A 25,977-nucleotide genomic window follows, 5' to 3' on the forward strand; every position below is an offset into this window, starting at 1 on the left:
TATTTCATTAAAATAATTTTAAATATTGTGTTTGTGTTTTATTTAACCCTTTCATTCAATTGGATTAATAATGGATAGGTGTCATAATTGACGCCTCTCCATTATTAATTAGGCTTAATGTCACCTTACAATAGCAAGGTGGCATTAACCCTTCATTACCCCATATCCCACCGCTACACGGGAATGGGAAGAGAGTGGCCAAGTGCCAGAATAGGCGCATCTTCCAGATGTGCCTTTTCTGGGGTGGCTGGGGGCAGATATTTTTAGCCAGGGGTGGGGCCAATAACCATGGACCCTCTCCAGGCTATTAATATCTGCCCTCAGTCACTGGCTTTACTACTCTGGCGGAGAAAATTGCGCGGGAGCCCACGCCAATTTTTTCCGCCATTTAACCCTTTATTTTAAGAGCTAGAATGGCCAAATTTTGCAGATACACTCTACTGACATTAGTAGTGTGGAATCTGCAAAAAAAATGGAGAGAAGACATGGTTTACTGTATGTAAACCATGTCTCAAATCATGTCGGCTTTTAGGAAGGAGAAAGAAAAAGCCGGTAATTGAATTACCGGCTTTCAAGCTGTATAGCGCTGGAATAAATATTAATATATATACATATATGTGTCTAATGACATATATATATATATATATATATATATATAGACAGTATATATATATATTTTTTTCTTTTTGGGACACGTGGATCATTTCTATAGCGGTATGTTGGTTTTGCAAGCCTGCGAGAAAACCACGCAGTACGGATGCCATACGGATTACATACGGAGGATGCCATGCGCAAAAAACCCTGACACACCCTGCCTACGGAGGAGCTACGGACCACTATTTTCGGGACATTTCAGCGTATTACGGCCGTAATATACGGACCGTATTTTCATATGCTGAGTGTGAAGCCGGCCTAAGGATGTCAGGGACAAGATCATATATCTGCACAGGCAAGACGCTGGGTGGGAAGGAGACAACTGTTGGTGCAATATTAAGAAAATGGAAAAAATACAATATGACTGTCAATCGACATCGATCTGGGGCACCATGCAAAATCTCACCTCATGGCATATCCTTCATCGTGAGGAAGGTGAGAGATCAGGTTAAAATTACACAGGGGAAATGTTAATGATCTCAAGGCAGCTGGGACCACGGTCACCAAGAAAACCATTGGTAAAACATTATGCAGTAAAGGTTTTAAATCCTGCAGCGCCCGCAAGGTCCCCCTGCTCAAGAAGTCACATGTGCAGGACGGTCTGATATTTGCCAATGAACGCCTGGATGATTCTCTGGGTGATTGGGAGAAGTTGCTGTGGTCAAATGAGACAAAAATTGAGGTCTTTTGCACTAACACAATTCGCTGTGTTTGGTGGAAGAGAAATGCTGCCTATGACCCAAATAATGTGTCCCCACTGTCAAGCATGGAGGTAGGAAAATTATGTTTTGTGGGTGTTTCTCTGCTAAGGGCACACGACTACTTCACTGCATAAATGAGAGAATGGATGGCGGCATGTACCATAAAATCCTGAGTGACAACCTCCTTCCCTCCGCCAGGACATTTAAAATGGGCCATGGCTGGGTCTTCCAGCAAGACAATGATCCAAAACATACAGCCAAAGAAACAAAGGAGTGGCTCAAAAAGAAGCACTTTAAGATCATGGAGTGGCCTAGCCACCAATAAGGGTTTTAAAGTGGAAATAAGCCACCATTAGGGTTTTAAAGTGCATTTACACTGCATAATTATTGTAAGTAATCTTTTGTAAGAACACTTGTTTCACAATAATCATGCAGTTTAAACAGGATGCCTGCAGCCCGATCATCGTTCTTGGTAGCTCATTGTATTGTATAAATAGGACCCGTGCTGCTGAGAACAAGGTCAGTCTATGAGCACTGAAAGATCAATTATTTATTGCTCTTTCCACATCGCATGTTTGGCTTGTCTAAATAGGCTACTTAATGAACGCCGATCAGTAGTTTAAAGCACCACTCCAGCATATCATACTTACTAGTCTTTAGCTCTTCCCAGAGCAGAGCCATCTTGTGACCGCAACTTTTTACTGACCAGAAGTCACAGGTAATAGTCACAAGCTCTCAGTGCTAGTCTATGAGATCCTCTCTCTCGCTCTCATAGACTTACATTGAGTTGTGACTTCTGGATTGTTTAACCCCTTTCTGCCAGCTGACGGAATAGTACGTCAGCTGGCAGATCCCCCGCTTTGAGGTGGGCTCCAGCGGTGAGCCCACCTCAAAGCCGCGACATGTCAGCTGTTTTGTACAGCTGACATGTGCGCGCAATGAGCGAGAGCGGAATCGCGATCCGCCTGCGCCCATTAACTAGTTAAATGCTGCCGTCAAGCGCTGACAGCGGCATTTAACTAGCGCTCCCGGCCGCGCGGCCGGAGGTGCTCGCACCGCTGACCCCCGTCACATGATCGGGGGTCAGCGGTGCATTGCCATAACAACCAGAGGTCTCCTTGAGACCTCTATGGTTGTTGATGGCCGATTGCTTTGAGCGCCACCCTGTGGTCGGCGTTCAAGGCAACCCTGCATTTCTGCTACATAGAGGCGATCTCTACTTCACCTCTATGTAGCAGAGCTAATCGAATTGTGCATGCTTCTAGCCTCCTATGGAGGCTATTGAAGCATGCCAAAATTTAAAAAAAAGTGTTTAAAAATATAAAAAAAATAAAAAATATATAAAAGTTCAAATCACCCCCCTTTCGTCCCAATCAAAATAAAACAATTAAAAAAAAATCGAACCTACACATATTTGGTATCGCCGCGTTCAGAATCGCTTGATCTATCAATAAAAACAAAGGATTAACCTGACCGCTAAATTGCGTAGCGAGAAAAAAAATCAAGACGCCAAAATTATTTTTTTTGGTCGCCGCGACATTGCATTAAAATACAATAATGGGCGATCAAAAGAACGTATCTGCACCAAAATGGTATCATTCAAAACACCAGTTCGGCACGCAAAAAATAAGCCCTCAACTGACCCCAGATCACGAAAATTGGAGACGCTACGGGTATCGGAAAATCGCACAATTTTTTTTTTTTTTTTTTTTTTTTAGCAAACTTTGGAATTCTTTTCACCACTTAGATAAAAAATAACCTAGACACGTTAGGTGTCTATGAACTCATAATGACCTGGAGAATCATAAAGGCAGGTTAGTTTTAGCATTTGGTGAATCTAGCAAAAAAGCCAAACAAAAAACAAGTGTGAGATTGCACTTTTTTTGCAATTTCATCACACTTGGAATTTTTTTCCCATTCTCTGTTACATGGCATGGTAAAACCAATGGTATCTTTCAAAAGTACATCTCTTCCTGCAAAAAATAAGCCTTCACATGGCCATATTGACGGAAAGATAAAAAAGTTATGGGTCTGGGAAGGAGGGGAGCGAAAAATGAAAATGAAAAAACGGAAAAAGCTCCGGGGGTGAAGGGGTTAAGCAAACACTGAAGTGATCTGGCAGGTCAGAAACTGCAGGAGGCTGACATGAGCAGTGCTGGGTACAGAGGATGTCAGCGGGTAGTAAGTATAAGACCAGGGGCAGGGAACTTAAGGTACCGTCACACTTAGCGACGCTGCAGCGATACCGACAACGATCCGGATCGCTGCAGCGTCGCTGTTTGGTCGCTGGAGAGCTGTCACACAGACAGCTCTCCAGCGACCAACGATGCCGGTAACCAGGGTAAACATCGGGTAACTAAGCGCAGGGCCGCGCTTAGTAACCCGATGTTTACCCTGGTTACCATCGTTAAAGTAAAAAAACAAACGCTACATACTTACCTACCGCTGTCTGTCCTCGGCGCTCTACTTCTCTGCTCTGGCTGTGAGCACAGCGGCCGGAAAGCAGAGCGGTGATGTCACCGCTCTGCTTTCCGGCTGCCCGGCGCTCACTGCCAGAGCAGAGAAGTACAGCGCCGAGGACAGACAGCGGTAGGTAAGTATGTAGTGGTTGTTTTTTTTACTTTAACGATGCTAACCAGGGTAAACATTGGGTTACTAAGCGCGGCCCTGCGCTTAGTAACCCGATGTTTACCCTGGTTACCAGCGAAGACATCGCTGAATCGGTGTCACACACACCGATTCAGCGATGTCAGCGGGAGAGCCAGCGACGAAACAAAGTTCTGGCCTTTCTTCCCCGACCAGCGACATCACAGCAGGGGCCTGATCGCTGCTGCGTGTCACACTGGACGATATCGCTAGCCAGGACGCTGCAACGTCACGGATCGCTAGCGATATCGTCTAGTGTGACGGTACCTTTAGTTTAGGAGCACCACTCCAGGGCTGCAATAAAAATAAATGCTGGAGTGTGCTTTAAGGCTATGTGCACACGTCAGGATTTCTGGCAGAAATCTTCCTGACAAAAACCTGACATTTCTGCCAGAAATCCGCATGCGTTTTTTTCGCGTTTTTTTTTGCACGTTTTTGATGCGTTTTTTGCGCGTTTTTGATGCGTTTTTTCTTGCGTTTTTTCCAAATGCATGGAATAGCTGGAAAAACGCAAAAAAAACACAAAATTAATGAACATGCTGCTTTTTTTACCGCAATGCGTTTTTTTGGCGGAAAAAAACGCATCATGTGCACAAAAATTGCAGAATGCATTCTAAATGATAGGATGCATATGTCTGCAGTTTCTAATGCGGTTTTATCACATTTTTATCACGAAAAAACACGAAAAAAACGTGAAAAAACCTGAACGTGTGCACATACCCTAACATCGCATATTAGCTGGTGTCAGCCTGGCCTTATTGCTATCTCCTTATTCTAAACATATACAGTACAGACCAAAAGTATGGACTCACCTTCTCATTTAAAGATTTTTCTGTAATTTTATGACAATTAAAATTGTTTTTCAAACGTTTTTATTGGTATTTTCAATTTTAAACAGGTAGAAATGAGAGAAAGGGGAAGGAAATAAACATAGGGTAGGGAAAAGGAAAGGAATCCCCAAGTGAAATGGGGAATGAAATATCAGGCATTAGAAAACAGACCATAAATTGGTAGCTTAAATATACTACATATATATGTCACTAACAAAGGGACGAAAATTAAATTAGTCTTGCGATGCAGTATAGTAAAAATAAGCATTAGCAGTAAAGAAAAATGTTGCTTAATAACTAGGCCCAAGAGAATAGACAAAAGTATACAAGTCAGAATTAAAGTAGCCTGTGCGATGAAGTAGAATAATAATAAGCATTTACAGTAAAGACAAATGTTGCTTAATAGCTGGGCCTAAAAGAGAAAACAACCATATACATGTCGGATTCAAAGTAGCCTAAGTATAGAGATATACTGTATGAATATGATGCCTACTTATTAACACAATAAGTGGAATATCAGATAACGTCGCTGAAAAGTCAATATTATATGATGCTCAGTAATATTAGTATACACGTTTTTTATAGCCTGTGAGATAAAAGTAGATTAAAGGTCGCATAATGTGTGAAATAATGCCTGCCCAAGTCCCAGAGTGCACATGCACATAAGACCTAGTGGAGGAAAGTTCGGTTTTGATCCAAGAAACAATCAAGTAACGAAAAAAAATTAAAAAAAAACTTTTAAAGTGGAATTAAGTTGTTACAGCTAGTCAAATAACAGATTTTTGTAGATTGTTCAACCAGAACAGTTACCCTTCAAGTTGTTGGTAGGGAACTGGATGTGGCTTCAGAGGAGTTGATTCCAATGCGTTTTAAAAATTCAATACCCTCGTCCGGAGAGGCAACATGAAATAAACCTGACGGAAGTCTCACCCGGAGGGTTGATGATCTTGTCCAGGAGTAAGAGAGGCCTGCACGCAGTAGTTCTCTTGTGGTATGCGAAAAAACTCTCCTGTTTTGGAGAGTGACTTTAGACAAATCCTTATAAAAAACCAGTTGCTTGTAAGGGGAAGAGAGAAATCTCGGATTTTTTGAGATACCTAAGAGCGCGTTCCTGACCCAATTTGGGTAAAAAGTAACAATGACGTCACATGATAATTCCCTAGTTGCCTTGTTACTAGGGAATCCCCACATGTACTTATGCTGGCTAACAGATGTAAATCATTCAGCTGCGGCAAGAAAACCTAAATCTCCGAGCACTAAAAAATACTCGGAGGACCCCCGAGCATGCTCGAGAAATCTCGAATAATGAGCATATTCGCTCATAACTAGTAGCTATGCTAAAGGCTGCACTCACACATCTGTATGAATTATCTGGAAGAAGGCTAGCGCCGAAACGCGCGTAGGGTCCTGGGCACATGTAGGTTTTGTGAGCCTCCACTATTATTGTATATTTTATTGATTTTATCCTCCATAGGTTTATGTAGTAAGAGTCTGTTTAGCCAGTGTGCAATTTATGCACCTTAACGTAATAAAATATACAATAATAGTGGAGGCTCACAAAACCTACATGTGCCCAGGACCCTACGCGCGTTTCGGCGCTAGCCTTCTTCCGGAAGAAGGCTAGCGCCGAAACGCGCGTAGGGTCCTGGGCACATGTAGGTTTTGTGAGCCTCCACTATTATTGTATATTTTATTGATTTTATCCTCCATAGGTTTATGTAGTAAGAGTCTGTTTAGCCAGTGTGCAATTTATGCACCTTAATGTTCCCAGTAGCACTTTCCATTATAGTTATAGTGGCATTCCATCTATATGGGCTTATGTGCAATATTAGCTGTGCAATATGGGCCTTGATGGTAGGTTTTGTTTCACTTAGCACTTTCATTGTATATTTTTTAATATTATGCTTACATAGGCTTATGTGCAATCTAGGTATTGTGCAATATTGTCCTGGTTTTGCAATAATCTGTGGCACCTTATTTAGCACTTTACAGTTTAGCACTTTGTTATAAAATATCATATGAATTTTTGCCTTTTTGCACATTGTTTTTCTATATAAATAATTTTTTGCACATATTTTATGCATTTTTTTGCACATATTGATGCACTATGCACTTTTTTATGATCGCCATATAACTAATTAATTCTAAGGAACAATTTTGCAATATATTATACTTTGGAGGTTTTAAAATCTGATGACTATAAATTTTGCTAATATTGGTTGACGTCTTTTTTATACTATTACATTGTGCCCATATTTATCAGCTTTACTCGTATATATTTAGTTGTATAATTTATAAATAATTCTAATAAAATAATTTTTAATACTGTCTTTTTTTGCACTTTATTCTTGGGATGATTTATATTATGCACTAACAGGCAGGTAATTGCAACTTACCTGCCTGTTCTTCCCTGGCACAGAGCGGTTACATATCTCTTGCCCGGGATTCAGCTGCCTCTCCTGACACAACAGGTTGGGACTGCCGATGTCATTCAGACTGACATTTGGCTCATCCAGTTAGGCAGCGGGGATTTGGCTGTCAATCAGAATGATGCCGGAAGTCTTGCTCCGTTGACAGATTCAAGTGAAAAAGAATCCTCCACTCTGTAGATGTGACATCAGCAAATGCTTCTGAATCCCTGGCAGGAGTGGTATGACCGCACTGTGCCTGGAGAGAATGGCGCCGTGCACAACAGGCTGGTAAGTTGCGATTACCTGCCTGTTAGTGCTTAGGTACATTTTTTGTTTTTTATAAAGTCCCAGATACACCCTTTAATGGGTCTGCATGCTGTTTGCTAAAAAATCGGGCAACACACCGACATTTCACACAGATATGTGAAAGCAGCCTTAGTCTCCTCTAAACAAAATAACGCTAGGAATTGGTAAAGAAGTGAGATTGAAACATGAAACATTTTGGAAGAATCTCAAATTAAATCCATTAGCAATTTGTGAAGATGGAGAAGTCACTTTATATAGTTATTAGAACAATATTACTTGCCAGACTGGTCTTCTGATTCATCATGATTACTTCAAAAGTTGGTTTATTCTGTCTTTTGACTAATAGCTGTCATGAATTTACAACCATAACCAATTAGAATCTCCAGCAACTTTATCTAGAAGACCCTAACATAGCAGTAGATCAAACATATTATCAACTTAGCACATGACATGTGTTAGAGCTCCATGGTCCTGTATCTTCATAAAGCTTCAGATATTTTTCATGTATATAAAATTCTGATGTGCTGTTCCGAAAAAAAATTATTTTAGTTTATCAGACATTTTATATAGGAAAAAGGTTTCCAAGGAATACAGAAGTGGATGCCCGCCCAAGGTAGCGTAAAACTTTCCATTTATCTTTGGTTTATATTTGTGGTCTATAAGTAGTTTTATCAACATTTCTTTTTTAATAAATAGACCTGACTTCTCTAATTCCTGTCTTGAAAGGGTTGTCTGGCCTGGTCATTTCAGCCCAATTTTACATCAGGTGTGGAGAGGTGTACAACAAAGGACAGTTGCCAAGAAAACCAGCGGCCAGCTCATCTAATTAACAGACTGTCTTATTAATTAGATGGAACCTGCAGCGAGTAAGTGCCCAGTCCATGTAAAGCAGGTTCTCTCCACATATGTCAGATTTCGTGCAACATAGAGGCACTGGATAACCTCTTTACATGATAGACCAAATTCAAAATGTTATATTTCACAGTGCTCTAATCCTATATTTTGATTCTTTGCTCCAGATTCTATTGCTTCATATACATTAAATAGAATCAATTAAAAAAACCTACATTTTTTATGTTATATCCTGAAATTGTCTTTATACTTGGTACATTTATTTCTGTTCGTCAGAAAAGTTGTCATTATATTGACCATTTCTACTTTGTAGGTTATTTTGTCTCAATCAGCTCTCAACAACTTGAACATTGTAAGCATTTGTTATTGTAATGTTTTTATTGAGGACGTTCCTTTGATTGACTAAACACATAAAAATTATAATCCAAGGTTTTCATTGATAATGGAAATGAAATGGGAAAACATGTTAACAACTAAAAACAAAACTTCAATCTTTACCAAAACCTAACTTTTTAGAATGTTCCTGTTCCCCTACCTTCCCAATTATTATCACATATTTTCAGCTAATTTCCTTCTTTCTCACAAAGTTATAAACCAGAAAACTCTTGAAATGTTGCCTATATGTTTATTTCATGGTCTTTGTACTTACATAACCTTTTCTGGTTGCTGTCTATGAAGAAAACATCAACTGTATGGTAAGCGATTTTTTATTGCTATCTTGCGTTTGTTGACTAAAGCTCAGAAACTTGACTTTTCTGGTTCTCTCTTAGCATAAAGTCCAAAATCACTTTAAGATAGCGTTAAGCATGACTCATTGAATTTCCAATGTCACGGAGTTATTTTCTATCGCCTAATAACAACATTAATTTACCTTGCTTTAATAGTGCAAGACTTTTATCATTGATTAACAAAATTAATTTACTTTAGGTAAATTTAGCAATTTATGTTAAATTATATAATAATATATCAAACATGCTAATGTTAATAGGGACTTGAATATACATCTCGTCATGGGAAATATATATAAAGACAAGAAAACCGACAGTCAAAAATAATGTAAAAAATGGCAAACTTTATTACTACAAATACAAATAATTGTGCATGGCAGAGGAGGTAAGACACAAATACATGTGAGAAAGGGGCGCGCAATGAAGGAGCAGTTAGAATTGTATATATCATATAATCTATCATATCGACTAACAGAATAAGATGTAAAGAAAATACTATATCATACGGAGATCCTACTATTATACCAATATATATAGTAATGCCAAGGTGTATATATATATATATACAGTACAGACCAATACCGATTTCCGATACCAATACAAGTCAATGGGACACAAATATCGGAATGTATCCTGCATGGTTCCCAGGGTCTGAAGGAGAGGAAACTCTCCTTCAGGCCCTGGGATCCATATTAATGTAAAAAATAAAGAATAAAAATAAAAAATATGGCTATTATCACCCCTCCGAAGAACCCTGGCTGTCACCGCTGCAAGCGTCCGCTGTTGTGAATTCTGTTATCGAACTCTCTCCTGTGGTCATGAATGGTACTTCGGCGAGTTCTGTCCATGGACTCCCTCTGGTGGCTGTGAGTGGAGCTGCTGCTTCTGAGGTTCCTTCCACAGGTGACGTAGTTTATTCTTTGGCTGGCTGCTCTATTTAACTCCACTCAGATCGTTACTCCATGCCAGCTGTCAATGTTCTTGTACTGGTTCAGTTCGCTCTTGGATCTGTCAGGTGTCCTGTCTACTCCAGCAGAAGCTAAGTCCCTGCTAATTTATTATTTGTTCTTTGTTTTCTTGTCCAGCTTGCTATCATGATTTTGCTTTGCTAGCTGGAAGATCTGGGATGCAGAGTGGCACCTCCGCACCGTGAGTCGGTACGGAGGTCATTTTGCACACTCTGCGTGGTCTTTTGTAGTTTTTTGTGATGACCGCAAAGTTACCTTTCCTATCCTCAGTCTGTTTAGTAAGTCTGGCCTCCCTTTGCTGAAACCTGTTTCATTTCTGTGTTTGTGACTTTCATCTTAACTCACAGTCAATATATGTGGGGGGCTGCCTTTTTCTTTGGGGAATTTCTCTGAGGCAAGGTAGGCTTTATTTTCTATCTCTAGAAAAAGCTAGAGCTAGTTAGCTCTTAGGCTGTGAAGAGGCGTCTAGGGAGAGTCAGGAACGCTCCACGGCTATTTCTAGTGTGTGTGATAGGATTAGGGGATGCGGTCAGCAGAGCTCCCACTTCCCAGAGCTTGTCCTTTGTTGGTTTAACCATCAGGTCTTTTCGGGTGCTCCTAACCACCAGGTCATAACAGTACAGCTGGCCCAAAGTATTAATGCATCTCAATAGAGGGATAAGAGAAGTTCTGAGACCATTTTTTTTTCTCTGCAGTGTGTTTTGTCTTTCTTTTCCCCTTAACCTCTGGGTGGTTCAGGACACAGGTGTAGATATGGACATTCAAGGTCTGTCCTCTTGTGTGGATCATCTCACTGCAAGGGTACAAAATATTCAAGATTTTGTGGTTCAGAATCCGATGTTAGAGTCTAGAATTCCTATTCCTGATTTGTTTTCTGGGGATAGATCTAAGTTCTTGAATTTCAAAAATAATTGTAAACTGTTTCTTGCTTTGAAACCCCGCTCCTCTGGTGACCCCGTTCAACAAGTAAAAATCATTATTTCTTTGTTGCGTGGTGACCCTCAAGACTGGGCATTTTCCCTTGCACCAGGAGATCCTGCATTGCGTGATGTAGATGCGTTTTTTCTGGCGCTTGGATTGCTTTATGATGAACCTAATTCAGTGGATCAGGCGGAGAAAATCTTGCTGGCTTTGTGTCAGGGTCAGGATGAAGCGGAGGTATATTGTCAGAAGTTTAGAAAGTGGTCTGTGCTTACTCAGTGGAATGAGTGTGCCCTGGCGGAAATTTTCAGAAAGGGTCTTTCTGAAACCCTTAAGGATGTCATGGTGGGATTTCCCACGCCTGCTGGTCTGAATGAGTCTATGTCCTTGGCCATTCAGATCGATCGGCGCTTGCGGGAGCGCAAAGCTGTACACCATTTGGCAGTATTCTCTGAGCATAGGCCTGAGCCTATGCAATGTGATAGGACTTTGACCAGAGCTGAGCGGCAAGAACACAGACATCAGAATGGGCTGTATTTTTACTGTGGTGACTCCACTCATGCTATCTCCGATTGTCCTAAGCACACTAAGCGGTTCGCTAGGTCTGCCACCATTGGTACGGTACAGTCTAAATTTCTATTGTCCGTTACTCTGATTTGCTCTTTGTCATCTTATTCTGTTATGGCATTTGTGGATTCAGGCGCTGCCCTGAATTTGATGGACTTGGAGTTTGCCAGGCGCTGTGGCTTTTTCTTGGAGCCCTTGCAGTATCCTATTCCATTGAGAGGAATTGATGCTACGCCTTTGGCCAAGAATAAGCCTCAGTACTAGACCCAATTGACCATGTGCATGGCTCCTGCACATCAGGAGGATATTCGCTTTTTGGTGTTGCATAATCTGCATGATGTGGTCGTTTTGGGGTTGCCATGGCTACAGGTCCATAATTCAGTATTGGATTGGAAATCTATGTCTGTGTCCAGCTGGGGTTGTCAAGGGGTACATGGTGATGTTCCATTGCTGTCAATTTCGCCTTCCACTCCTTCTGAAGTCCCTGAATTGTTGTCGGATTACCGGGATGTATTTGATGAGCCCAAATCCAGTGCCCTACCTCCTCATAGGGATTGCGATTGTGCTATTAATTTGATTCCTGGTTGTAAGTTTCCTAAGGGCCGACTGTTCAATTTATCTGTGCCAGAGCACGCCGCTATGCGGAGTTATATAAAGGAATCCTTGGAGAAAGGTCTTATTCGCCCGTCGTCATCACCGTTGGGAGCAGGGTTCTTTTTTGTGGCCAAGAAGGATGGTTCTTTGAGACCTTGTATTGATTACCGCCTTCTTAATAAGATCACAGTCAAGTTTCAGTACCCTTTGCCGCTGCTGTCTGATTTGTTTGCTCGGATTAAGGGGGCTAGTTGGTTCACCAAGATAGATCTTCGAGGGGCGTATAATCTTGTGCGTATTAAACAGGGCGATGAATGGAAAACAGCATTTAATATGCCCGAGGGCCATTTTGAGTACCTGGTTATGCCATTCGGGCTTTCTAATGCTCCATATGTATTTCAGTCCTTTATGCATGACATCTTCCGAGAGTACCTGGATAAATTCATGATTGTATATTTGGATGATATTTTGGTCTTTTCGGATGATTGGGAGTCTCATGTAAATCAGGTTAGAATGGTGTTCCAGGTCCTTCGTGCTAATTCCTTGTTTGTGAAGGGGTCTAAATGTCTCTTCGGAGTTCAGAAGGTTTCATTTTTGGGTTTCATTTTTTCTCCTTCTACTATCGAGATGGACCCTGTTAAAGTTCAGGCCATTTATGATTGGACTCAGCCGACATCTGTGAAGAGCCTGCAGAAGTTCCTGGGCTTTGCTAATTTTTACCGTCGCTTCATCACTAATTTTTCTAGCGTGGATAAACCGTTGACTGATTTGACCAAGAAAGGTGCTGATGTGGTCAATTGGTCCTCTGCGGCTGTAGAGGCTTTTCAGGAGTTGAAGCGTCGTTTTTCTTCTGCCCCTGTGTTGTGCCAGCCAGATGTTTCGCTCCCGTTTCAGGTCGAGGTTGGAGCAGGGGCTGTTTTGTCGCAAAGAAGTTCTGATGGCTCGGTGATGAAACCATGTGCCTTTTTTTCTAGAAAGTTCTCGCCTGCTGAGCGCAATCATGATGTTGGCAATCGAGAGTTGTTGGCCATGAAGTGGGCATTCGAGGAGTGGCGACATTGGCTTGAGGGAGCCAAACATCGCGTGGTGGTTTTGACGGATCACAAGAATTTGACTTATCTCAAGTCTGCCAAACGGTTGAATCCTAGACAGGCTCGATGGTCGCTGTTTTTTTCCCATTTTAATTTTGTGGTTTCGTACCTTCCGGGCTCTAAGAATGTGAAGGCTGATGCCCTGTCAAGGAGATTTGTGCCTGACTCTCCGGGTGTTCCTGAGCCGGCGGGTATTCTCAAAGAGGGGGTAATTTTGTCTGCCATCTCCCCTGATTTGTGGCGGGTGCTGCAGAAGTTTCAGGCTGAGAGACCTGACCGTTGTCCAGCGGAGAAACTGTTTGTCCCTGATAGATGGACTAGTAGAGTTATCTCTGAGGTTCATTGTTCGGTGTTGGCTGGTCATCCTGGAATCTTTGGTACCAGAGATTTGGTGGCTAGATCTTTTTGGTGGCCTTCTTTGTCACGGAATGTGCGTTCTTTTGTGCAGTCCTGTGGGACTTGTGCTTGGGCTAAGCCCTGCTGTTCTCATGCCAGTGGGTTGCTTTTGCCCTTGCTGGTCCCGAAGAGGCCCTGGACGCATATTTCCATGGATTTTATTTCAGATCTCCCTGTCTCTCAAAGGATGTCGGTCATTTGGGTGGTTTGTGATCGCTTCTCTAAGATGGTCCATTTGGTACCCTTGTCTAAGTTGCCTTCCTCCTCTGATTTGGTGCCATTGTTTTTCCAGCATGTGGTTCGTTTGCATGGCATTCCGGAGAACATCGTCTCGGACAGAGGTTCCCAGTTTGTTTCGAGGTTTTGGCGGTCCTTTTGCGCTAAGATGGGCATTGATTTGTCTTTTTCTTCGGCTTTCCATCCTCAGACAAATGACCAAACCGAACGAACTAATCAGACTTTGGAAACATATCTGAGATGCTTTGCTTCTGCTGATCAGGATGATTGGGTGTCCTTCTTGCCTTTGGCTGAGTTCGCCCTTAATAATCGGGCCAGCTCGGCTACTTTGGTTTTGCCGTTTTTCTGTAATTCTGGCTTTCATCCTCGTTTCTCTTCAGGGCAGGTTGAGCCTTCGGACTGTCCTGGTGTGGATACTGTGGTGGACAGGTTGAAGCAGATTTGGACTCATGTGGTGGACAATTTGACATTATCCCAGGAGAAGGCTCAACGTTTCGCTAACCGCCGGCGCTGTGTTGGTCCCCGAATTCGTGTTGGTGATTTTTGGTTGTCGTCTCGTTATGTTCCTATGAAGGTTTCCTCTCCGAAGTTTAAGCCTCGCTTCATTGGTCTGTATAAGATTTCTGAAGTTCTCAACCCTGTGTCATTTCGTTTGGCCCTTCCAGCTTCTTTTGCCATCCATAATGTGTTCCATAGGTCGTTATTGCGGAGATACGTGGCGCCTATGGTTCCCTCCGTTGATCCTCCTGCCCCGGTGTTGGTCGAGGGGGAGTTGGAGTATGTGGTGAAAAAGATTTTGGATTCTCGTATTTCGAGACGGAAACTCCAGTACCTGGTCAAGTGGAAGGGTTATGGTCAGGAAGATAATTCCTGGGTTTTTGCCTCTGATGTTCATGCTGCCAATCTTGTTCGTGCCTTTTGGCTCATCCTGATCGGCCTGGGGGCTCTGGTGAGGGTTCGGTGACCCCTCCTCAAGGGGGGGGTACTGTTGTGAATTCTGTTGTCGAACTCCCTCCTGTGGTCGTGAACGGTACTTCGGCGAGTTCTGTCTATGGGCTCCCTCTGGTGGCTATGAGTGAAGCTGCTGCTTCTGAGGTTCCTTACACAGGTGACGTGGTTTAGCCTTTGGTTGGCTGCTCTATTTAACTCCCATCAGATCGTTACTCCATGCCAGCTGTCAATGTTTTTGCATTGGTTCAGTTCGCTCCTGGATCTCTCTGGTGACCTGCCTTCTCCTGCAGAAGCTAAGTTCCTGATAGTCTTTATTTGTTCTCTGTTTTCTTGTCCAGCTGGTTATCATGATTTTGTCTTGCTAGCTGGAAGCTCTGGGATGCAGAGTGGCCCCTCCGCACCGTGAGTCGGTGCGGAGGTCTTTTTTGCACACTCTGCGTGGTCATTTGTAGGTTTTTGTGCTGATCGCAAAGTTACCTTTCCTATCCTCTGTCTATTTAGTAAGTCTGGCCTCCCTTTGCTGAAACCTGTTTCATTTCTGCGTTTGTGACTTTCATCTTTACTCACAGTCATTATATGTGGGGGCTTCCTTTACCTTTGGGGAATTTCTCTGAGGCAAGGTAGGCTTTATTTTCTATCTCTAGGGCTAGCTAATCCTTAGGCTGTGACGAGGCGCCTAGGGAGCGTCAGGAGCGCTCCACGGCTATTTTTAGTGTGTGCGATAGGATTAGGGCTTGCGGTCAGCAGAGCTCCCACATCCCTGAGCTTGTCCTTTATGAGTTTAACTATCAGGTCGGGTGCTCCTAACCAACAGGTCATAACAGCTGGGGCTCTCTGCATGTGTGCAGGCATCGTCCGATGGGACTAGATGTCCCATCGGACGATGCCTCCTACACTGACAGTGATTAACACATTAGCCAATGATGGGACAGTAGTAGTCCCATCATCCGGCTAATGTGTTGAATGAAAAAAAAATACTCCATACATACTCCATACATACTACATGCATACATACTACATACATACAATATACATACTACATACATACTACATACATACTATATACATACATACTACATACATACATACATAAAAACATACTACATGCATACATACTACATACATACATACTACATACATACTATATACATACTACATACATATATACATAGATACTACATATGTACTATATTCAAGATTCAAAGAAGCTTTATTGGCAGGACCAAATACACATCAGTTTTGCCAAAGCAAGTGTATAAAGGCAATAGGGATAGGGACTGTGGGGATGTTGGGTAGGAGCTGTAGGGGAGGTGGATGGGGGCAGATCCAGGGTGGGGGCTGTAGTCCATGGCATAGCGGAGGTGGATGGGGCAGATCCAGGGTGGGGGCTATAGTCCATATACATACAGCATACATACTACATACATACATACACACTACATACATACAACATACTACATACATACTGCATACATACTACATACATACTGCATCCATACATACATACATACTACATACATGCATACATACATACTACATACATACTACATACATACACACTACATACATACATACAACATACTACATACATGCTACATACATACTACATACATACATACATACTACATACTTACTACAAACATACATGCTACATACATACTACATACATACATACTACATACATAATACATACATACATACATACACCATACATACTCCATATATACTACATACAGTACATTCATACATTACATACATGACATACAGTACATTAAACATAGATTACATACTCACCATTACTTGTCATTTTGATCCCCGAAGCCAGTGTCAACCTGTAAAAAATATGAAAAAAACAAACAACCAATATACTCCCTGTCCGCAGAAATCCACGAGTGTCCCACGACGATCTCCCGTGGAGAGCAGCAACATCAGATAATGCGACCGCTCTCCAGGGGCCCCAGAAACACAATGACGGGAGGAAGATATTCCTCCGCCGCTGTAAAAAAAGTCCCTAGTCTGACTTATGGCATTGCTAGGGGAGAAATTTTCTCACGCAGCAATTGCCGTAAAGTAAGACTTTGAACTTTAGTAACCTCAGTGATACACTGCAGTAGCCATTGTCTCCTGTCAGTGTGTCACTGAGGATCCTATAGAGCAGTGACATCACCCGATGTCACTGTTCAATAGGGGAGATCGTCGTGGGACAATCGTTATTAATTGGACTACGGCGGACAGGTAGTATACGGTTTATTATTTTACGTTTTTTGCAGGTGCTCAAGTGTGGTAAGTATGGTTAAATGAAGAATATTAAAATAATTTTTCCTAATGTGTGCGTGTTTTATTAACCCTTTCTTGCTATTGGATTAATAATGGATAGGCGTCTTATTGACGCCTCTCCGTTATTAACCCGGCTTAATGTCACCTTACAATAGCAAGGTGACATTAACCCCTTATTACCCCATATCCCACCGCTACACGGGAGTGGGAAGAGAGGGGCTAAGTGCCGGAATTGGCGCATCTTACAGATGTGCCATTTCTAGGGCGGCTGCGGACTGGTATTTGTAGCCGGGGGGGGGGGCAATATCCATGGCCCCTATCTAAGCTATGAATATCAGATAAATTCGTGATGGCGGAGGGCACCGCTGAATACATAACTGTTGGGGCTCACCGTGGACTTGGAAACATAGCAACTAAACCCATAGAGAAAGATCAAGTCCACACAGAAGGGAGCACCACAACCATATATAAATAATATACAAAATCTTTTATTAGTAAGCTTTTACAAAAAATAATGCAACACACAAAAAGATACATCACACAGAAAAACGGATAAAAACATTAAAAGTGCAACAACAGCACAAATCTTGTACACAAGTCATATCCTAATATGATAATGTAGGAAAAGTGTGACAGCCCACATCCCCAACTACTCCAGCATGGTCATACAATACAATATAATGGCCTGTGGTATAACCATATACAATGTGCTTAGTATACAAAAACAATTAGTTATATATACATGGTTCACAGATCAAAACAACACAACAATATGAGCAAATAAATGTAGACCTGCTAGTGTCACAGTACCATATAGCCCTACAGGTATCAATAGAAAACCAATATCCATGGCCCCTCTCTAGGCTATGAATATCAGCCCGCAGCTGTCTGCGTAGCCTTTCTGGCTATAAAATATAGGGGAACCAGTAAGGGCTATGCAGACAGCTGCGGGCTGATATTCATAGCAGGCTACAAATATTGGCCCCCAGTCGTCGGCTTTCCCCCTCTGGCGCAGAAAATTGTGCTGGAGCCCACGCCGTTTTTTTCTGCTTATTTTTTTTTTTTTTAAATTCAACGCTCATTAAGGCCTTTTTCACTATTGCGTCGGTACGGGTCCGTCGCTATGCGTCGGGCCGATGTACCGACGCACGTTGTGAAATTTGTGCAAAAAATGGCGGGCGTGATGGCCAAAAAAATGTTCACTTGAACGTTTTTTCGTGCCGACGGTCCGCCAAAACACGACAGATCCGTTGCACGACGGACGCATCCTGTGAGCACATTTGCAGGATTTTTTTCTGCCGGATCTGTTTTTTTCCACCGGATCTGTTTTTTTCCACCGGATCCGTTTTTTTCCACCGGATCAGTTTTTTTCTGATAGCGTTGTATTAGCATCGGATTGCGCCTGATGGCTACACATTTCATCTGTTTTTTGCTGGATCCGTCACTGTGCGTTTTTTCGCCGAACAGAAAAACCGTTCCTCTGTATGTGTTTTCCTTCCGGCGGAAACAGCTTTTTTGACAGATCCTGCAAAAAACGGATGAAACGTGTGGCCATCAGGCGCAATCCAGCGCTAATACAACTCTATGAGAAAAAAACGGATCCGGCAGGAAAAAACGGATCCGGAGGAAAAAAACAGATCGTGCAAATGTAGTCGCAGGATGCATTTTTTTACCCATAGACTTGTATTAGCGACGGATCACGACGAATGGCGACACGTCGCGTCCGTCGTGTTTTGCCAGACTGTTGGCACGAAAAAAAGTTCAAGTGAACATTTTTTGGCCGTTGCGCCCGCCATTTTCTACCGCGCATGTACGGCAGAAACTCCGCCCCCTCCTCCACGGACTTCAGAATGGGCAGCGGATGCGTTGAAAAACTGCATCCACTGCCCATGTCGTGCACAAATTTCACAACGTGCGTCGGTACGTTGGCCCAACGCATAGCGACGGACCCATACCGACGCAAGAGTGAAAGAGGCCTCAATGAGCATTGAATTAAAAAAAAAAGCGGAAAAAACGGCGTGGGCTCCCACGCAATTTTCTGCGCCAGAGGGGGAAAGCCGACAGCCGGGGGCCAATATTTGTAGCCTGCTATGAATATCAGCCCGCAGCTGTCTGCGTAGCCTTTACTGGCTATTAAAATAGGGGGATCCCTCAAAAAAATGACATGGGGTCCCCCTATATTTTATAGCCAGAAAGGCTATGCAGACAGCTGCGGGCTGATATTTATAGCCTAGAGAGGGGCCATGGATATTGGCCCCATGGCTACGAATACCAGTTCGCAACCGCCCCAGAAATGGCGCATCTGTAAGATGCGCCAATTCCGGCACTTAGCCCCTCTCTTGCCACTCCTGTGTAGCAGTGGGATATGGGGTAATAAGGGGTTAATGTCACCTTGCTATTGTAAGGTGACATTAAGCTGGGTTAATAACGGAGAGGCGTGAAAGACCTTAGATGACGTCGCGGCTTGTGATTGGTCGCGCGACCGCCCATGTGACCGCTCACGCGACCAATCACAAGCCGCGACGTCACCGAAGGTCCTTCAAGCGCTGATTCTTAGGAAGGAAGGCTGCCGGAAAGAAGCAGGGCGCGTCCGAGGGTGAGTATATACCTCATAGGAATATACTCACCCTCGGACGCGCCCTGCTTCTTTCCGGCATCCTTCCTTCCTAAGAATCAGCGCTTGAAGGACCTTCGGTGACGTCGCGGCTTGTGATTGGTCGCGTGAGCGGTCACATGGGCGGTCGCGCGACCAATCACAAGCTGCGACGTCATCTAAGGTCTTTCACGCGCTGATTCTAAGGAAGGAAGGCTGCCGGTTAGTACCAGGGCGCGTCAGAGGGTGAGTATAGCAATATTTTTTATTTTAATTCTTTATTTTACACTTAAATATGGATCCCAGGGCCTGAAGGAGAGTTTCCTCTCCTTCAGACCCTGGGAACTATAGTATCCCATTGCACTGCATTGGGTTCCGTGTTTCGGCCGACCCCGACTTTTCTATAGGATCGGCCGATTTCACTCGACCGACAAAGTCGGGTTTCGTGAAACCCGACCCGATCCTATAAAAGTTTTATGAGACCACCTTGACAATGGTTGATGGGCTCACACTATTTGATCATATCAAATTCTGTGCAAAGCGTCTCTTAAATATTTTCCTAATGTTCAAAAGCCATTTTGCTATTCATATTTCATATATTTCAGATTAGACATGCTTTTGCACGATAGAGTGCAACCTTTTTTGTATATCTATAAAAGTAAAAGTCGCTCAACCCTAATGGTGAGTATGAACTCTATGTTTAATGTACTGTATGTCTTTATGTATGTACTGCATGGAGTATGTATGGAGTATGTATGGAGTATTTTTTTTTTTTCATTCAACACATTAGCCGGATGATGGGACTACTACTGTCCCATCATTGGCTAATGTGTCAATCACTGTCAGTGTAGCAGGCATCATCCGATGGGACTTGTAGTCCCATCGGACGATGCCTGCACAGAGCCCCAGCACGCCGCACAGAGGCACCCCGCACAGAGACACCCCACACGCCGCACAGAGACATACCGCACAGAGACCCCGCATGCCGCACGGAGACACCGCACAGAGACTCCCCACACAGAGACCCCGCACGCCGCACAGAGACGCCGCACAGACCCCAGAGAGCCCCGGTAGGCCCGGTAGGCCCGCACAGAGCCCCAGCAGGCAGGTACACATCCCTGGCAGGCCCGCACAGACCCCGCCCGCACATACAGACACTCAGTGTCAGCGCACACACCGCCCACGCACCGCCCGCCCTCACACCGCCCATACTCTTCCCCCCTCCAGAACAGGATATAGATGGACAGAAAGGGCATATTTACATTCTGATATTTGTGTCCGATTGACTTGCATTGGTATCGGGTATCGGTATCCGCGATATCCGATATTTTTTGGATATCGGCCGATCCAATCCGATACCAATACTTCTGGATATCGGAAAGTAACACTACTTAGCATGTGTCTGAGTGTGAGTACTATGCCTAAGGCCACTGTGTGTCTGCAACCATACTGTATCTGTGGGAGTACTCTGTCAAAAAAAACAATTCTACTATGCAGCCATCTCTTTCCTGTTTGTGTGCCGAAAAAACTATTTTATTCTACAGTTGTGTCTATATGAGTAATTTTTTGGAGACAATTCCCTGCTCTGTTGCCCGACCGCTAGGGGCCCCTGAGCAGGCAGGGGGAACCGGTGCCAGCAGTGGGCCCCCGCCTGTCATTGCAGGGTCAGCTGTATCAGCATCTAGCCGATGCAGCTGACCGCATTGATGAGGGAAAGAGCGCTACGCTCCTTCTCCCATCATCCCCCTGTCAGCATCTGGCGTCACTGACTGACGTTACTGCCTGGCGCCCGCGGTCCGGAGGTGAGCAGGAGCAGGGAGCAGCGCAGGAACCAGGAAGAAGAGAGGTGAGTATTTATTTATTGCTTTTCTTTATCGGGCTGCCTTATATTACAGGGTCTGCCTGTGTGTGGGGGATGTGTGCTGCCTCATACTATGAGTCTGCCTGTGTGTGGGGGGTGCTTCCTTATTTTACAGAGTCTGCCTGTGGGGGGGTGCTGCCTTATATTACAGAGTCTGCCTGTGGGGGGTGCTGCCTTATGCTGCAGAGTCTGCTTGTGTGGGGAGGGTGCTGCCTTATACTACAGAGTTTGCCTGTAGGGGGTGCTGCCTTATACTACACAGTCTGCCTGTGGGAGAAGCCGCTTTATACTAGAGGGTCTGCCTATGGGGTGCTGCCTTATACTACAGGGTCTGCCTATGGGAGCTTCCTTATGCTATAGAGTCTGCCTATGGGGTGTATTATATAATATAGAGTAGGCTTATGGGGAGTGCATTATACTATATGGAGTCCTATGGGGAGTGCATTATACTATATTTAGGACGATCTGGTGCATTATACTATATGGAGGCTATTTAGAGGGCCATCATACATTGCGGAGATTACAATGAGTGAGGGGGTCATCTTACAGTGTTGGAACCATCAAACAGTAAGTGCCTGTGGGGGGTGCTGCCTTATACTACAGAGTTGCCTGTAGGGGGATGCTGCCTTATACTAAAGAGTTGCCTGTTGGGGTGCTGACTTATACTACAGAGTCTGCCTGTAGGGGTTGCTGCCTTATACTACATTGTCTGCCTATTGGGTGCTGCCTTATACTACAGGGTCTGCCTATGGGGTGCTGCCTTATACTACAGGGTCTGCCTATTGGGTGCTGCCTTATACTACAGGGTCTGCCTATGAGGTGCTGTCTTATACCACAGGGTCTGCCTATGGGATGCTGCCTTATAATACAGGGTCTGCCTATGGGTCGCTGTCTTGTACTACAGAGTCTGCCTATGGGGTGCAGAGTTGCCTGTGGGGAGGTGCTGCCTTATACTACAGAGTCTGCCTGTGGGTGGTGCTGCCTTATTCTACAGGGTCTGCCTATTGGGTGCTTCCTTATACTACAGGGTCTGCCTATGGGGTGCTGCCTTATACTACAGGGTCAGCCTATGGGTGCTGTGTTGTACTAGAGGGTCTGCCTATGGGATGCTGCCTTATACTACAGAGTCTGCCTATGGGTCACTGTCTTATAATACAGAGTCTGCCTATGGGGTGCTGTGTTATACTACAGGGTCTGCTTATGGGGGGCTGCCTTATACTAGAGGGTCTGCCTATGGGGTGCTGTCTTATACTACAGGGTCTGGCTATGGGTTCCAGTCTTATACTATAGAATCTGCCTATGAGGTGCTGTCTTATACTACAGGGTCTGCCTATGGGGGGCTAACTTATACTACAGGGTCTGCCTATGGTGTGATGCCTTATACTACAGAGTCTGCCTATGGGGTGCTGCCTTATACTAGATTGTCTGCCTATGGGGTGCTACCTTATACTGCAGGGTCTGCCTATGGGAGCTGCCTTATGCTATAGAGTCTGCCTATGGGGATGCATTATACAATATAGAGTAGGCCTATGGGGAGTGCATTATACTATATGGAGTCATATGGGGAGTGCATTATACTATATTGAGGACTATCTGGTGCATTATACTATATGGAGGCTATCTAGGGGCCATCATGCATTGTGGAGATTACAGTGAGGGGGTCATCTTACAGTGTTGGAGCCATCAAACAGGTTGGGGGCTACTAAGGGGCCAGGTGGTACTATACAGTGAGGGGGCATTATACTGTGTATAAAAGAGCATCATACTGTGTATAGGGGGAGCTGTAAGGGGGGAATACTCTGGACATTATTCAATGTTAAGCAGGCACTTAGGTTACTGTGACTGTCAAAGGGACATACACAGGACAATATTACTTTTTAGGGGACAAAATGTGGGCACTGTTTTCTAGGGCATTTGCACCCGGCATTACTGTATTCTAGAGAGTTGCTTTAGAATTTAGAGGGCACAGAGAACCACACAGCAGGTGCAGTAATAGGGACACATACGGCAGCATCGGCTCAGTATTGGGGCATCAGCAGGATGAGGAGTTTGTGCAGGTTGGGAATATATGGTGATGGCTGGAATGTGAGATGTGAAATGTGTCTTTGTTGTATTCTCTGTAGCAGAGTCGTGGCTGGAAGAAGTTGTCATGTCGGTTTGGACCACATGGAAAAAACGTGAAAAGTGAACGATTCCATCAGAAGGAACGTCAGAGGTAAGTCATTATCTGTAATTGTGCTGTGATCTCTTACAAGTTCTGTAGAACTGGTATCCACCACTGACCATATGGCAGTAATATCCATGTTGATCTTTATATAGAGATTATTTTCAGTAACAGTGCGGTCATCTGCTGAGGTTCTCCTTCGCTATGAGGGTGTGTCACCCAGTTGTAATCAAGGTTACTTGCTTAGGGGCCCACTCAGAAGTTTCGCCCCCCTGAGCCAAAACCCTAGCTATGCCTCTGGTAATGCTTATAAAAACATGTTATACACTGCAGCCGTCTTTTTGTGAATAGTGAAAGCCTCTGGGAGTACTGTGCCAAAAAAGTTTGTTTGTACGGTAAGGCCATTAGCGTATGGCATCCAATAATTCTCTCATATGAGGGCATCAGATACCATACACTAATGACACTCGGCTCATGCTCTGCTGCGAACGGGAGCCGAGGGTCCATGCTCTGTGCTCCGGTCTTCATACATGAGAGGATCACAGCACAGCTGTGGAGGAGACGGAGAAAGCAATTTCACCCTCTCCTCTGCTGCCGGCATAGACAGGAATCGCACTGCACTCGGGTGATATTGGAGTGCAGGGCGATGTTTCACACTCACCCATAGACTTATATGGGTGTGTGCCATCCGATTCTTGAGTGCAAACGCAGCATGCTGTGATTGTTTTCCCATGCCAAATCGGCATGAGAAAATTATCGCAGATATGAGCTGCCCCATAGAGAAGCATTGAGGGAAGTGCAATCTGATTTTTTATCGGATTGCACTCGTCCTATTGTATAGCATGTGGGAATGAGCTCTAACAAAAAGCCTCTGTTGGTACTGCACCAAAAATCCTCAAAAAGCAATAGCAGATTTCATGTATTCATTTATCGCACTGTGGACGCATTGTGTATGTACTGTATACAAGATTTGTTTTGTCATCATCTTTTTTCTATAGTTTCTTTACTGCACTGGATATATAGATAAATGTAAACAGGGGAAGACATGATTTCTAAGAACAAAATAACAGCAATGCAGTTTTTGAATAACTGTTCATCCATTCTGATCATAGAATCATATAATGTTAGAGTCGGAAGGGACCTCCAGAGCCATCGTGTCCAACCACCTGCTCAATGCAGGAGTCACTAAACCATCTCACACAGATGTTTGTCCAGCCTCTGTTTGAAGACTTCCATTGAAGGAGAACTTACCACCTCTCGTAGCAGCCTGTTCCACAATTGTGGTCAAGAAGAAAGATATTCCTTGTAGTGATGAGAGACTAGTTTTTCTTTTTAACTCTGCCTATCTGAATCCATTCCTCTAAATAATGCTTGTGCATGATAATGATAACTGTGCAGTGAGTTGACAGATTTGGCCATACTGTAGATAACTGTATTGCTGCAAGAGGTGGGGAAATATTTTAGCTAACAGAACACAGCAAACTTGTTGGAGGAGGTCAGTTTGGCCTAATCGCTGCACTGTCAGCATTACGTTACTTGAGTTTATTGAACTGACTTGCTTAATACACATTGGTGTTATCCAATGCTGAATCAACAGTTCTCACATCTTGTGCCAAGGAAGGCCTGTTCTCTCCGACTGTTCCTGATTGGTAGAATTCACAAATACACACCCGTATGATAAAATAATGTAAATATGTGAACCACGTGGTATCCCGAGAGAACATCCTGGCAACAGTTTTGTGGTGTGACCAGAGGGTCTGATGCCCGCACACATTATAACAGAATTTGCCAACTGTTCAATTTGCCTGGAGACAAAAACAGCTGCAATCTTATCCATATTGCTGCAATAGATTTACTGAGTTTCTTCTGAAAGAGAACATTTTCTGGGAACAAGAAAACAGTAATTGTAAGTGGAAAACAATGAATGGTCGTCAACAACATTCCTGTACTGATAGGAAGATAAAAAAGCAAACCTTCAAGTCTTGAACTGAAATATGGAAATTGGTGTTATGGCTGTGTAAGTTGTAGAACTCTAAAGGTACCGTCACACTCAGCAACTTTACAACGAGAACGACAACGATCCGTGACATTGCAGCGTCCTGGATAGCGATCTCGTTGTGTTTGACACACAGCAGCGATCTGGATCCCGCTGTGCCATCGCTGGTCGGAGCTAGAAGTCCAGAACTTTATTTGGTCATCAGGTCGGCGTGTATTGTCGTCTTTGACAGC

The sequence above is a fragment of the Ranitomeya imitator genome, chromosome 5 (assembly GCF_032444005.1).
Source record: "Ranitomeya imitator isolate aRanImi1 chromosome 5, aRanImi1.pri, whole genome shotgun sequence".
Lineage (NCBI taxonomy): Eukaryota > Metazoa > Chordata > Amphibia > Anura > Dendrobatidae > Ranitomeya > Ranitomeya imitator.